The sequence below is a fragment of the Dermacentor silvarum genome, unplaced genomic scaffold (assembly GCF_013339745.2).
Source record: "Dermacentor silvarum isolate Dsil-2018 unplaced genomic scaffold, BIME_Dsil_1.4 Seq117, whole genome shotgun sequence".
In the NCBI taxonomy this organism is placed as follows: Eukaryota; Metazoa; Arthropoda; class Arachnida; order Ixodida; family Ixodidae; genus Dermacentor; species Dermacentor silvarum.
This window is the reverse complement of record NW_023605620.1, coordinates 44,621-60,001: the sequence shown is the minus strand read 5'-3', so window position 1 is coordinate 60,001 and position 15,381 is coordinate 44,621. Positions and strand designations below refer to the sequence as shown.

The 15,381-nt window shown below is 44.2% G+C and overlaps 1 pseudogene; it reads right to left on the bottom strand.

The window, feature by feature from the left end:
* Nucleotides 1–13: 13 nt before the first annotated feature.
* Nucleotides 14–15,381, bottom strand: part of LOC119434516 (DNA-directed RNA polymerase, mitochondrial-like) — a 30,345-nt pseudogene continuing 14,977 nt past the window's right edge.

The following is a 15,381-nucleotide window of genomic DNA, read 5'->3' as shown; positions in this document are numbered from 1 at the left end:
TATAACAATATACGGCCATGTTAGCCTCATCCTCCTCTACTTACACTTCAAACTTGGGTGGGGCTGGGTGCTCTGATGGGGGGATGGGGATGTCCAGCTCATCGCTGCCTTTGTTGAGAAACACTTCGAGCACCAGATCAAACACCTGCATCAAATGATTGTTCTTTACGATTAAGACGGCAAGTACAGACTAACAAGCAAGAAAACACATTGCAGTCAACAGAAGAGCTTGTGCACGACAATGCGAAAAACTTACAGTACAATAGTATAAGTTTTGGAGCTACACTACACAAGAAAACACATTCAATATTTAAACAGCTGCTGGGTGTTCAACACTCATTTGAGACCACTGGGAGAGGTACATACACACTGAGCCACTGTCTGGAATGGTAACTAATTCCAATTCTAAACCAACATAGAGCTGAACCTCATAATGACACAGATACTATAACATACTGCTGGATTAAATTAAACTCACTTTTACAGTAAATAAATAATACAGTAAAGTAAATAATATGCTAAATAAGCTGGCTTATACAGTTCTAGGTAAAAGGAGTGCTAAAATGTACAGAAAGGCAGCTAGACAGGTTGAAACTGAAAGACATTCACTTGCAACTGTGATGCATTTGAATATAATTCCACTAAGAACAGTATTATGGTGTACCACCTGTCGCATTAAATATCGCAACTAGTCCAGCAGTTTACTATTCTAAAGCATATTCTCCGTTGCACAGCTTTACTGTTGTGAGAGTGTGCTGGGATGTGAAGCAGGTGCAAGGGTTGATGGGAAGGAGAGCGGCGAGTGCAACAACAGTCAGCGCGGTGTCAGGAGTGTCCCGTGAGCTGTATTGCGTGTGCACCGTATTTACCTGAACCTAATGCGCACCTTTTAGTCCGAGAAAATTGATTTGAAAATTGCCTGCGCGCTACAATCCAATACAAAACCAAAACCGCGTTCATGGCATTAGCAACAGCCTACCGTCAGAGCCATCAGAAGCAGCGTTGCCGCGATCACAAAATGGCGACAAAGCACGATTTTATGAAGGTCGCTGTTAATTCACTTTATGTTCAACTATGACATTGAGCAGTATTTGGGCCAATATATATATATATATATAAACTTTATTTGACAGGAAGACATTTTAAGGAGCGGTGGTCGGAGCCCCTCAGTCCACGGCCTCACTGGCCTCTGCTGCCTGCCTGACCTGGCTAATTAAGGACTTTTGTCCTGCCAAGTCAGAACGGGCGAGCTGTGCCTCCCACTGCTCCATTGTGATATTGTTAGTAGGCCTAGGAGGATGCTTAGTGCACTCCCAGGTTATATGTATTAGGGTGGGTATGCCACCGCACCAAGGGCACTTAGCCCTATAGCGAGTGGGATACATGGCGTTTAGCATTTTTAGATGGGGGAATACTCAGGTCTGTATTTTGCGTCAATCAGCGGCTTCTTCCCCGCTAAGTTGTGGGCCGATAACTTTCAAAGATGCTATCACTTTCGTGAAATTTCACACGACTCGGCACAGGATGTGTCGACGTAATTGGCCCCAGTCTTTCTGGAACTCTGCCAAGCTCGCTACCTGTGCGGAGTGCCAGGAACACTATCGGACACATGCTTCAACAAGTCCGATGCAGAATCTTGAGAAAGTGATGTTAGTATATCCCTAAAAATGATCGCCCAAATATACCACTCCTGTGTGTTTGGTATTTGTGGCCAATGAAGTGTAAATGGTGACGACGAGCCGCTTTCAGTATTAAAATTCATTGAAAAAATTCCAGTCTGTGAAGGTAAATTTTCCACGTCTTGTCTTTTCTCTTCACGAATGTGGGGGGGGGCGCTATATTTTTCATTTATGACTTGGCAGCATGTTACATTCAGGTGCGCTTCTTTTCTTACTTTAAGCATGCGAAAATTGGGTGTGCATTAGATTCGGGGGCGCATTCGAATCTGGTAAATACGGTAGTTAGATGTGTGGAAGCACGGTTGTGGAACGGTGGATGTGTAATGACTAGACTTAGAGGCAGATTTCCCTCCACCGTGGTGCGACAAATGGCAATTTGAGGCACATGCACCTAACCCTGTTTTTGTATTAGTTGCTCGGATTTGCGAACATCTGTGAAGTTTTTTTTTTCTTATTTTTTTTAATGCGAAGCATTTCTTGCTTCATTCTTGGCACTTTGCGGTTGGTAGGTAGGTAGGTAGCTAGGTAGGTAGGTTCCTGTCTCGCCTCGCTTTACACGAAAATAATGTGTGACCGATGTTGGAATCTGTCGTAAAGCACAGCAGCCTGGTGTTCTAACCTTTAGGCCACTTTTTCTTTTTTTAATAAAACACTTTCTTTCACTGAAAAGAAAAAATTATTGCAAAAAAATGGTTAAAGCACCGGAACGAAAAAAGAAAAAGAAGAATAACCATTAGGCCCCGATCGCACGCATAACTCCTCTCCTTCCAAAGCCAGCCAGCTCTTTGAAACACTCAGCTGCGTACGCCTCGTGCCAATTACTCGTCTTCTTTCCCTGTGAAAGCTCACACTTGAGGCACTGCATTAGACAGCACTATCTACGGGACTGGCCCACTCTTCCCAGTACTATCCTCCTAGCGGCTTACACAACATAGAAACTGTGTGATGTTGTACCAACTTCACAACCACCCAAATAAATCATGTCTTAACACTCCTTCACCAAAGTACAAATATTATCATTGTTTTAACATACACCACATGACATAGCCATCGGTATGTACGAATGTGTAACACGTAGTCTCTGATGACGTCACAATCCGTGTTCCTCTCGCTTAGCTCATCCCACTACTAATGTAGAAGCCCACAATAGCCACATCATGTGCTCGTGTCGAACGCCTGGTGTATAAATCATGCCCTTGCTCACATACGATTGCTTTCAACATCGTCATCGTCGTGCTGTTGTCATCACACGTATGCTAGCAACCCGCACACACGCATACACAACTACTCAATTCATACAAACATGTTGGTCTACATGGCATTGCTTTGCAAAACGCCAAACAGTGCTGGATAGCCAGATACCTGCAAAATGCTTCACCATAACGTACAGTTAAACCGGGATATAACGAAATTGACAAATTCCCGAAAAACTTCGTTATAAAGAGGATTTCGTTATATGCAGGTTCGGCAGGAAAATTCGAAAAATAAACGTTTACCGTATTTACTCGATTCTAACGCGCCCTCAGTTGTAACGCGCACCCGTTTTCCGTTTTTGTCGAAGCACTCATCCTCGGAATGTCACACCAGGTACTGGATGCGTGGACGCATGTCGTTTCGCACAAGCGCGAGGCAACGGAAACGAAGAGCGAGCGTCACGATGGCGTCGTAGTGTCGTATAGTGTTACAGTAGAACCTCGCTGTAACGTTCCCGGGGGCTGCGTTTTCCCGGCTGTTACGTCATTTTCGACCGGTCCCGGCACAGCTCCCATACAACTCAATGCATTGGTAACCCCGCTGTTGCGTCGCAACTGTGGGACCATTCCCGCATCATACGTTGCGAACTGCCAGCCCGCGCCGGCCCGAGCGGCCATTTTGACTTTTCATGTCGCTTGGCTTGGTGGCTTGACAATGGCATTGGCCGCCCAAAGTGCCGGGGGCGACTACTATGACGTATTTTCGGTTTCCGCCAGCAAAAGTATGACCCTTGAGATCCGTATTTGCTATATAAAGATGGTGTCCATGACACGTTGTGGCCCTAAAATTGGTTTTGGCTCATAGATATTCTGTATATAAAGCTACGGCCACACTAGCAGCAAAAAATGCGCGCGTCAGCGTCTCGCCGCGAGGCCACCGTGGCACGCGCGTCTCGCCGCGCGTCAGCGCGATAAGGGGCGCGATCTTGTACGCGTTCCAAAATGGAACGGAGGCGTTCCGTTCCATCGAGCCGCACACGATTGGTCAATTTGAACCGCGAAGTTCAAATTGACCAATCGTGTGCGGCTCGATGGAACGGAACGCCTCCGTTCCATTTTAGAACGCGTACAAGATCGCGCCCCAGATCTCCCGCGCTCTCTGAACAGGCGAGCAACACCGCGAGCGCTCTCGCACCGGCGGCGTTCCGGTTGTGATGGCTCGGTGACGTCACCCTCGTCGCTCTTGATTGGTTCTTCATCTCGCGGCACGCGGCATTTGCCGCAGAACCCATTTCGCGCGGCACGCCGCAAGACCCCCGATTCCTGCCGCTTTTGCCACGCGTTTCTGAAGCGCGTTTTTGCTGCGTGTTTTTGCCGCTAGCGTGGCCGTACCCTAAAGTCCAAGGGCGATAACGCAGTCGCCGCGCGCTGTATGCTGTATGTGCGAGTGAAAACGTGCGAGGGGAGCCGACGACCGCGTCTAAATCTCGCGCACGCAAGAAAAGCAGGGAGGAAGCGTGCCTTCTTCCGTTGCACTCGAGGCACCGGCGAGGAAGCGAGGGGGGAGGGATAGCGAGGCGGCGCGCGGTCGCACAGGCCGTATCTTGAAAGCGATCTGCGTTGGGGCAGAGTCTAGCAGTGTAGGTGCATCGGCGGCTCGTAGCTTTCTCCGTGCTGTGTGTTCTCGGCGCTCAGTTTGCGTTGAAGCGATAGACAACAGCACGAAGGTCATTTCGCTCGCTTCTCCAGTGGTGCTTCCACACGCCGCCAGCGTTTGACAGCGCGTGTCCGCGCTCATCGAGTCTGATGTGCCACAGCGTGTACCAGCGCTTCGGCAACATCAGCTGGAAAAGGAGAGAGTGCCGGCTTGGCGGGCTAGGCCAGCTGCAGCAAGCGGCAGGATCAGATTTGAATGAAGGGAGGGGGAAAGGTCACGCCCGCGGCGGCAAGATCGCCGGGTCGAGGGATGCAGGGCCGCCTCGCACACGCGCGCACGCACACGTGCGCTCGCTTCGCATTCCTTCGCGGCGGAGAAGGTGCTTCCGGTTGCTGCTCGTGCAAAAATGACAAAATTTGGGGCGAAATCTCTAGGTGGTCGGAGGGGGAAATTCGTTATATCGAGGGGGTCTCCCGCTGCCACTTCGTTACGTAGAGGTCTCAAATACATGTGCTTCTATGGAGTAACGGCGGGGAACCGAAAAACTTCGTTATATCCAAGAATTCGTTATATGGAGGTTCGTTATAAGCAGGTTTAACTGTATATAAAATATTCCCACAGTGTGTGGAATGTGCACAATTTTTTTTTATCCTGGTAATACCAGCACGTACGCTTGTAACGAATATAGGATATAATATACGTAATTTTGTGGCGAATGTGACTTCATTTTAATGAGAATGTGCTGTAATTACTCACAGGTTTGTTAATCCTCCAGGGACAGAGACCAAGGATGTTGAGGGCATCGAAGCTTGGGTACAATTGTTGTGCTGGAGTCTCCTCAAGCACCATTCTCTGCTGCTGGGCTGCCTCGGGTAGTCTCACCAGGGGCGCTGAAAGACATCACAAGCAGTCACACCCACTTTTAAACCAACGGTAAGCAACCACATGAAGTTAAACAGATAATGACGCAAAGTCAAGCATGGGAAGAATTAGCTGTGTTCTTGAATTTAAGAGCAGAAATAATAAGGAAAAGGCAAATTAGGGTGTAAGAAAAGACAACTTGCTACCAGTGGGAAACCAATCCACAAACCACCCATTCTTCCACTTTCATTTCCCCTTTTCTTATTACCTATTTTACATTACAATTTAAAAAAAAACGTAGTTAATTTCTCAGATGCTCTTCTTGGCTTCATTATTTGTTTGGTTTCATACGTTTGTTATACAGTTAAACGTCGATATGACAAATTATTTATCTTTTTGTAACTTCTTGTCCATAGAATACCATTTAGAACCTCAATATATATAACGAAGTGTGCTTTTACATGATTTCAATATAACAAAATTTCACTGCCGCTGCTAAAGAACGCCGAGACAATAAACAGAAACTTCTACAGACTCAGATGATCAAATGGTTGAATTACAACCAGCTGCTTGCGAACACACCTCTCAAATTGCATGCCGTGCAACCGCCGAAGTGGAGCAGCGTCATGTTCCAGGATCCCGAAACAAATTTAATTCTTGAAAGTTAGCGTTGGTGTGTGTGTTCCATTTATTATTCTGTCCTTGTTTTCACTGTGCTACACTACATGCTACTCCAGTACTAAGTGTGCAGGAAGACAATGCACACAATGCACCGACACTCATAGCAAACGCGGCAGATTACCACTAAAACAAGGCGTGCTGGCTGTGTTTGCGCTCAGCCGTGCTGACAGCCATGCGCATAGCCACGGCCGCGCAGCCACGAGCGAATTTCTTTTTTGCAGGCACATTGTGCGAAGCACTTTAGGGGCCCGGGCTGTCGGCGTCGTGTGTGACCTGTCGTGATCACACTCAAAAACAAGTTCTCAAAGCAGGGTCAAAACAAGTGCAGAATTGATCAAACTCGGTTCAAAATACACTAACATGATTCAGAATAGTTTAGAAAACAGGAATATTCAAGCATTAAGCGCATTAATTAACAGAAACTCGTTAAAATTGGTTCCGAAACACCACACTGATACCAACGCAGCGCAAGAGAGGGCGCCACCACCCTGCCGGTCCTGTGAAGAAGACGCGAAGGGGTGGTGAGCCAACTGTGATTTGCCTGTGGTGTTCCCATGGGAAACACCAGCGCATCACTGCTTCGCACTTCCCCAGGATTCACATTAGTGGAGCTGCATTAGCACTGGATTTGAACTACACAAGCGCAGGATTTGAGCAGAATTGGAGCTACATTAAGCGCTGGATTTGAGAAGGATTTGAGCTGGATTGGAACTGCATTTGATTTGGGGCGCAGAATGATCACAGAATGAACGCGGCCGGCGCGTCTCTAGGGGTCAAATCTTGGCGTTCGCTGCGGAGGCGTCGCTGCCGTTGGCGCGAAAGGAGACTTTTTTAATTATTATTTTGCAACCAAGCACCACCCCACCCCACCTTTAAACACATATAAAGCGACGAATGCTATCACATTCATTGTTTCGCCCTTATGGCAAAACTGCTTTTTTTTTTTTATATGTTCGCACTACTGAGCACTAAGTCCTTTGTTGCCATGAGCACTTCAGACCCCTGAAAAGCCAACTGTGCCAGCCTCAAATTCATGACAAAGAAAAAGTGTTCTACAACAGCAAAGCTTTCCTTCTGAGGAATTGAGTGATCCAGTTTAATATTCTAAGGCAACACTCAGGCTTTAAGAGATGCTTCAGAAGGAGGATGTCAGTACTGCTCAATTCCTTCATAGTAACTAAAACAACTGTTGCAGTTGAGTTCATGTAATACTTAAGAATTTAAAAGAAATAAAACTTCAGTTCATCAATAAAACACACATTTGCCAGAACAGGGCAGTGAGCTAGTGCAAAAACTTCCTTTGTTCTGTTGTTTGGTGCTACAATTTCTTTGGAAATAGCAATAAGTTGGCCAAGGGAAAGAAAAACTCACTCTGTGTGAGCAAGAAGATTCCGCTGTTGACATCAGACCAAGGCAATGGTGGACACACCATGGGTACCATATTGACATCAAAAGCAAGTTCCTCGAGGGACGCTTCCCGGTACATCTTGGAGAGTAGTGGGTGAGGCTGCAAATGCGTAGAAGTGTGAAAACAGGAGTAACATTCCCCCTGCTCTGTCGATAGTTTTTTTTTTGTTTTTTTCTCAAGGCTGTAGGTTTCTCTTCAGTGCACTTTAGTTGAAAAATTGACATAATTTACATAACTCTTAACACCCAAGCTATGGCTATGCAGCACAACACTTAAGGAACTTCGAATGTTCAGTTTCAAATGCAAATATAATATATAAAATGTCATGTAGACTTAGGCCTCATTATTATGAGCCTCGTTAATCTTCATGACCTGAATCATGGGCGACCAGTGCAATATTTTGAGTGCATTCATTCCTCTGAATTATTAAATTTCACTGTCTGGAAAACATATGGGGCAAAGCACAAAGGTGCCCTTAGGGGTCTCACTTCTGACTCGTTCTACAGCGAAGCTGTTAAGGGCTAGGTTCCAGGAGATCGCGTCTATAGACCAACCGGCGTGTACAACAATTTCGGCTCTATGTGCGTGGTGGTTTGGCTCCATGTGCGTGGCGGTTTCCCACCAGTTGTGCCTTAGCACAGGTGTCAAAATGGATGACTAACATGACTGATAGGTCATGACATCACATGCTCGTCAGTTACGTCACAATTAACGATAATAAAATCACACGTGGCGCATACCCGCATTGAATATGCGGGTATAAGCCAGAGATATGCGAGTATGAGCCAGGGACAAGAAAGAAGGAAGGAAATAAATAAAGAAAGAGAGAAAGAAGGTAAGAAAGAAATCACATGTGGCTCATACCCACGCGTTGTATATGTGGGTATTAACCGCCGAGAGCAGGAGAGGGAGAGGGAGAGATCTCACAGGATCCTGACGCTGTCGTGCAATGTGCCGCGGCTATGAACGCTGTGGCTCATACCCTAGTCTATGATGATGGGGCAGATTTGGCGGAGCAAATGCACTACTTGGCTATCGCGCCGACCAAAAACAAGATGCCGGTGTCCTTGCTCTTTGACGAACATGCCGAAGACACTCAATATAATCAATAATGGTAATATATAAATTCACTATAGTGATATTCACCACAGCAGACCCACCATAGTTACAGCCTCGCTGGCTTCCATCTTCACAGTAGTGGAAGGGCTCTGAATTTTATTACAGGCAAAAGCAATATTCAACAGGGCCTCAATTACCCTAAGCATACGTATTGTTTCTCACATTTTGTTTTGGACTTCAAACATGTTCTAATGTTTCACAAGTGTTTGCCGTGCACATGCGTGCATGCATGTAGGCACACATGAATGATTTCGTGGCTTACAGTACTACCACATGAGTATTTACTACAAGGCACTTGACTTCAATTCTCAAATTTACTGTTGCTTAGCTTTGTTAAGAGGGAGTGAACACAAAAAAAAGTAATCCTCACCCCCTTTTATTTTATACTTTTTTAGGTCAAGTAGGCTTCGATGTATACATTAAAAGCCACAAGCACATTAAAAATGAAAAAGTTCAAACCTTTATCTCCTCTTTCGTTCTCACGCCGACAGTCCTGTAGATGTTGTAGAATGCAGGTACCATTGCCCTATGATTAAAAAATTAGGAGTAGGAGCTCAGACAGGAAGACGAACAAGTAACAAAACACATCCCACGTAAGAGCATCACAAGGAACCTGACTTCAGGCAACAAACTTTAAAGAACCAAGTGAATATAAGCACTGCAGAAATTATGCCACAAATTATATTTCTGCGCAATATCAAATGTGGTAATAGTGACTGTGTTAAATATAATCATTGATTAACATCTTACAATTAAAATGATGGCCATGCAATATGATATCATTACAACGCAGAGACAACAGAAACACAATTACGATAAGAGCCTTCAGTAAACCATGTAAGATAAATGTGAGGTCTCACTTTGTTGAGGAAGGTCGCATGACATTGATGTCGATCTTGACTTCATGAAAGATTATGTCATACAGAAAGCGTCCAATCTAGAAAAAAAAAACAAAAAACTGTGAAACAAGCCTACAAAAGCACTAAAGGGCAACTACAATGAAATTTTGGACAGCGTAAAAAGCCTGGTTAAAGACAATGTAGACATAGAGGAACCTCTATGCAAAATTTGACGTTTTAAATGCGAGCAGAAGCATCACGAAAAGCTCGCAAAAATTGCCATTTCTGATACTGAAACTGAAAAAGAAAAAAGAACACCTACCGTTACCGCTCAAAGGAAGTGACGCATTACCTAACGCACAGCTCCTCGACGTGACCTCCTAGATTGCAACGGCGCACTCGTACAATCTCGGAAGTCACGCTGCTGGAAGGCATAGATACTGCTACCGCTGTGGGGTACCACGACGAGCCCTCTCGCTGTCGAGGCGCTGGGATTACTGCATGCTCCGACTGGCCTCTATGGGTCTCCAGGCGTGGCAATGTCAGCCAGCCTGAGAGCCCGGCACCAGCGGCACGCTGGGGCTTACATCATAGCGATGCCATCAGGTGCACACATCATCTGCTTAAGTGATGTCTAAAGGCTGCTAACAAAAAAACTTTACTATCACCAGCTTTGCCAAGATTGGTTCAGTGGTACATACTTCTCTATATAACATATTTAGCCAAAGGGAAATGTTGCCCGGATTAATTTTGACCACCTGGGGTTCTTTAACGTGCACTACAACGCAAGCACACTGGCGCTCTTGCATTTCGCCTCCATTGATATGCAGCCATCACGGCCGGGATTCGATCCCGTGACCTAGTGCTCAGCAGCGCAACGCCTTAGCTAACTGAGCCGCAGCGGCGGGTTAATATTGAATATAGCATTCACATTGTCTACTCACCCCCAGTGCAGCGTGGAATGGCCAGTGAGCTATTTCAGCATCCTTCAAGAAAAAAAAATGAAGAATTTGTACATGATAACACACGTCATTCACAACAAATGCAGAACTGCGAATCCAAGAATTTGAAGAATACTACAGTAAAAGCAAAAAGATACTAAAATTTGGTGGAACATATTAAGACTGTTTAACTGCTCAAGATGTTGACTGTTTATTAAGGGGGGACCTGTGTCTTGGAGACAACCATATCACTAAAAAATCAATTTTTCATTAATGTTTTTTTTTTTCCAATCTACATATCATGGTGCAACCGCTGAAAAAAACTACTTAGAACACAGTGTCTTTAAGAAAAAAAAACTGTTTTTATCCTACGAAATGCTTAGTTTTGCCCATTCACCATTCCAAAATTGCTTATCGGAGCCAGGCAATACTGGTCTCATTTGAAAGAGAATCTTTCTTGGCTTGCTTTCCTGCTAAAAACGCTTGCTTTCCAGCCAAATTTTCTCGATCCTGGTGAATAAAATGCTTTTCTCACACGGTGATTTCTCAAACGCTGCCTTAATGAACGTTGCCATGAGCATAAGCACAGTGTCAAGATTAAGACTGGTAGTAATCTGGCTGTTCGTTCACTGTGCAAAGTGCGGCTGTTCACCCTGCCTAGATGACACACGTGTGTTGAGAAGGTACAGCGATGAGATGGCCAGAGAAATCTTTGAGGCCTTTTCAATTTGTCAGTTAGGAGCCACTTGCGTAAGCGCCCCTTCTATAGCTCTGTGCGATAAGGAACTCAAGTTCCTTAGAAGTTAATCAATTCATATTGTGTCCATATTGTGTATTGTACATTCGTATAGTTTTAGGTTTGTGACGCATGTGCAGCAATAGTTGATTGACGATGACTCGCCTTCCCTTTCTTCCTCTCTCTCTTTCAGCCCATTGCGAATAGTATATATTTGTGCAGGCTTCAATAAACATGCTGTTGGCAGTCAGCGCTGGTACCGTGCTCTTCCTTGTCCGTGTTTTTTACACTGTTTAAAATGAATGATCCATACCAACTAGCTTGCGCACAAACTTTTCTGAGACAGTACTTATTTGCACAACAGGTTGAATTTCAATACAGTGAAATTTCAATAGTGAAGTATGGTGCCGATTTTACCGACTTCGACACATCGAGGTTTAACTGTACCTGTAAATTTCATTTCTTTAGCAGCAACAGCAATAAAAATTTTGCTCATGGCCCAGGTGGTCCCTCCTTAAAGATTTGCAGCTTTTTGTTCTGTAGGGATGCTGTACACAGGTAGTCTCGCTACATAGTCACAACGAGAATGATGTGCACCACAGGCATATAGAAACATCTATGAAATTCATTTGTGAAATATTCCCATAACTGTGGCCAATGCTTTGGCCACTGCAATGTATTGGTTCTATAAGCTGGTGTAGCTGCTGTGCAGATAGGTCCATCTGTTCACTGCTCCCTAAACACAAAATGAAAAATAGTAAATTTATTGTTGCCAATATATACAGCAATCTAGTGTATTACAATAAAATTGTAAATATTGGCAGGGATGCAAATAAGGTTGCAAATTTGCAAGACCGGCTATGTTTATTACCACTAGTACTACTTTCGAGAAGCCTTACCAGAGAAGGTCCCAAACAGTTTTCAGCGTTGAGTCTCTGCCAGCATTCCCGTGCCGTGTACTGACTCCACAACTCAGGCTGGAGGCAGTACTCAAGGTACTTGTCATACAGCGTGCTCACCTGTGACAAAAGATTCTTCCCCTGTGGCCACACAGCTGACTTATGTGCAACAGAAAACATTGCCTGATGTAATGTATGATGTAGTACTGCTAAAGAGAATATCCACTCAGTATTTCACTACCAACTGCAACTTAATTATGGCACAAAGGCATGCAGACTACTATTTGATGCGCAGAAATCAGCCCAATGCATCCTATCAGCCAAACTTTTCGCCTCGTGATACGGTAGAAGTGTTTCAGCTTCATTGCCAGCAAGGTGTTCGCTTTAAATGTGGACTGTATTGTACGATTATTTTAACATTAGAGCACAAATTGAACAGTCCTTGCCTTGTTACCCTATTAGTGTCTGTTTCAATAATTGAACATTCAGCATTTTCAAATACAGTCAACATGCGATTTTTCGGACTCCCTAGGGGCCGCAAAAACCTCCAAAAAATGAATGCATTTTGCTTTCACAAACATCCTCTACCCCCAAGGGCTCAAATCGCCACAGGCACGTCCGAAATAGCTCTGAACACCTTCCAGTACACTTATTAGGCGTATCGGTGCTCGTACTGTGACAGGAGACAGCGGGTGCACGCATGTGTAATTAAGAAATGCATACTGCGTCCCGTGACAATTGCCCATTCCCACTCTTGATATGCTCCACCGCAATAATTTGTATATACTTCACCGTGTAACACTGCTGTATTGAGGTGAAGCTGACTTTCGGAAACTGGGATTTTTTTTATTTGAATTTTTGAATTTATTTGCCAAAAGGATACAAAAATGATGAAAATACATTAGAAGCATCTGGATCCTTAGCATCAAGCTAAGGATCTTAAGCAACGCCTCGTGCTTTCCAAGCTTCGAAACCATTGGCAAGGGTGACAAAGCGGAGTGGGCGCCATTGCTAACAGTGGCAAATTGTTTCAATGAAAAACACGGAACCGAACAGAAAGAAGCTTGGTAGCGAACGTCTAAGTAGCTAGGCCTAACGTTGCCTCCGTGGTGGCTATGGCTGCCAGCGGATCTGCATGCGAGAGTGCCGGTGCAAAGCGGTGAGATAATCAAAATGGCAGCGGTGGTGGCTTCGATTAATGCCGTTTCGCACAGCACAAGTCCGGAAAATCGGACGGCGAAGGTTACTTGCGTCTGGAATTTCAGTCGTTTCTCATACATTAACTCTATGGAGTATGTGGCGGTGCCGCGAAGCCGTCCGGAAAATCGGGTGTCCGGAAAAATAGGTCATTGACTGTAGATATTCGTTTCTGGCCACATGGGTGGCTCCAGATCAATTACGTTCATCTAAACTTTACCCTACAGCCAAAGCTTGGCACACAAACAGTTTTGCATTCCATCTCAAACGTGTGTCACTGCAGCTCATAAACAATGCAATGTTGAGCACATTAAATAAACAAGTTTAATATGCCTCATTGTTTAATCAACACAACACAGATACATCTTTCCTAAATTCAGTTTTGACAGTTTATTAGCAAGTGAGCATATTTTGAGCAATAGCTACTTTCACTGATTTGACAGACTGACCTTGGATGCAATTCCATTGCGCTTCTTCACAGCAGGTCATGTAACGGGTCATCACCTTGACTCCAACACCATGATGTAAAGCGAACAAGGATGGACTGAAAGTCTCAGAAGACATGGCCAGTGCTCGAATTTCCTGAAAAAAAATAAAGGCAACTTTCACCTACAAGATAACTTAATCCCTAAAGCAAAGTCGTAAGCTATACCAAACTCCATAGCTTGTAACCAACACCCAAAATCAAGAAGCTTTCCACAACAAGGATGACAACACACTAGAAAACAAAAGAGGTGGCGATGCCAGCATCCTACATTATAGAGAAGGACAAAAGAAACTGAGCGAGCATCCGTGAACTATTGTGCATCAGCCATGCATAGCAGCTTGTGTGACAAGAGTGCTCCCCAGGTGTAGTATTCTCAGTTTTAGCAGTGGAAAGGGTTGCAAGAGGTAAAATCTTCGACAGGCAATCTGTCAATTCCGAGTTTGAATTTATGCGGCAAGCACGTAATGGGTGAGCATAATGATAAAATTTAGGCGAAACCTCCAACTCACCCTTTTCTACCTTACATAAAAGCAAATGCATAAATCATGCCAATAACTTTAGAGGGAGCTTTAGCTCGGGGCCAACTTCAGTGCTGCCTATTCAAATACTACATGTAAAACGTGCAAATGCTTTTATGAGACAACCCCTGGACTGACTTGAATGAAATTAGTTGCATTTGAAAAAAAAAAAAATTTAATTCTAGTGACTACAGGAAGAACAATTTTGATTTAGGGCATGACATTTTTTACACAATTTACCAAAAACGGTCATGTTTATAACAAAATAGAAGCACGAAGTTTATAAATCCTTATCTCTGCAGCAAAAACAGATAAACAGATAAAAACAGAGAATCTATAGCAGACAAACTTGAAATATTGTTCTACAGCTTACGTCAATTTGTTACAATGTTTGTTACATGTGCCCGGTGTGCGATGTGCGACCCCCTGGCTACACCACTGGACATAAGTAGTGAAATGCCGCCAAGACATATATAAAAGCGATATCAGAATTTTGTAAAGTGCACCTTTTGAGACATCTAAAGCATACAATATTTGTGCGCTATTCATCACTCTAAAATATACCGATAATTTGTCTGTAGGACTATTGCAGGACTCTCGTGATACAGCGTAAAAATTGCAAGTAAGCCGAAATCCTTGTATCGCAATTGTCTGCCTCAGATGCTCCAGCAGATGCAGTTTCAGATTTGTAAACTTTATAATTCAATAGTTTTTAGACTTGCTCATTTTTGGCAATTCTTGTAAAAAATATGATGCCCTTAAACCAAATTGCACTTCCAACAGTCAATAGAATTCAGATTTCTCTGTTAAACTGCGACAAATTTCTCTAAAGTTGGTTCAGTGGTTGTATAATCAGAAATTTGTGCGTTTCTCATGCAGGTATTTGAATAGCAAAATCGGAAGTGACCTCGAGCTAAACCCTACTTTTAACAAAAAGAAAAAAAAAAAAGAAGTAGAGAGCAATAGTTCACCTGTAGCATTACGTTCACATAGGCATCAGGCTCCAAGACAGACAGGTAAGGGTACAAGGACATCCCACGATTCACTGGAAATTTGGGGATGGGCACTGTTCAGAAACTTCAAAAGGAAGTCATTTTGCCAACACAGTATAGCTTAAATGGCCTGAGGCACAAATCTAACAACTGATATTGTAAGGCAAAAAACAC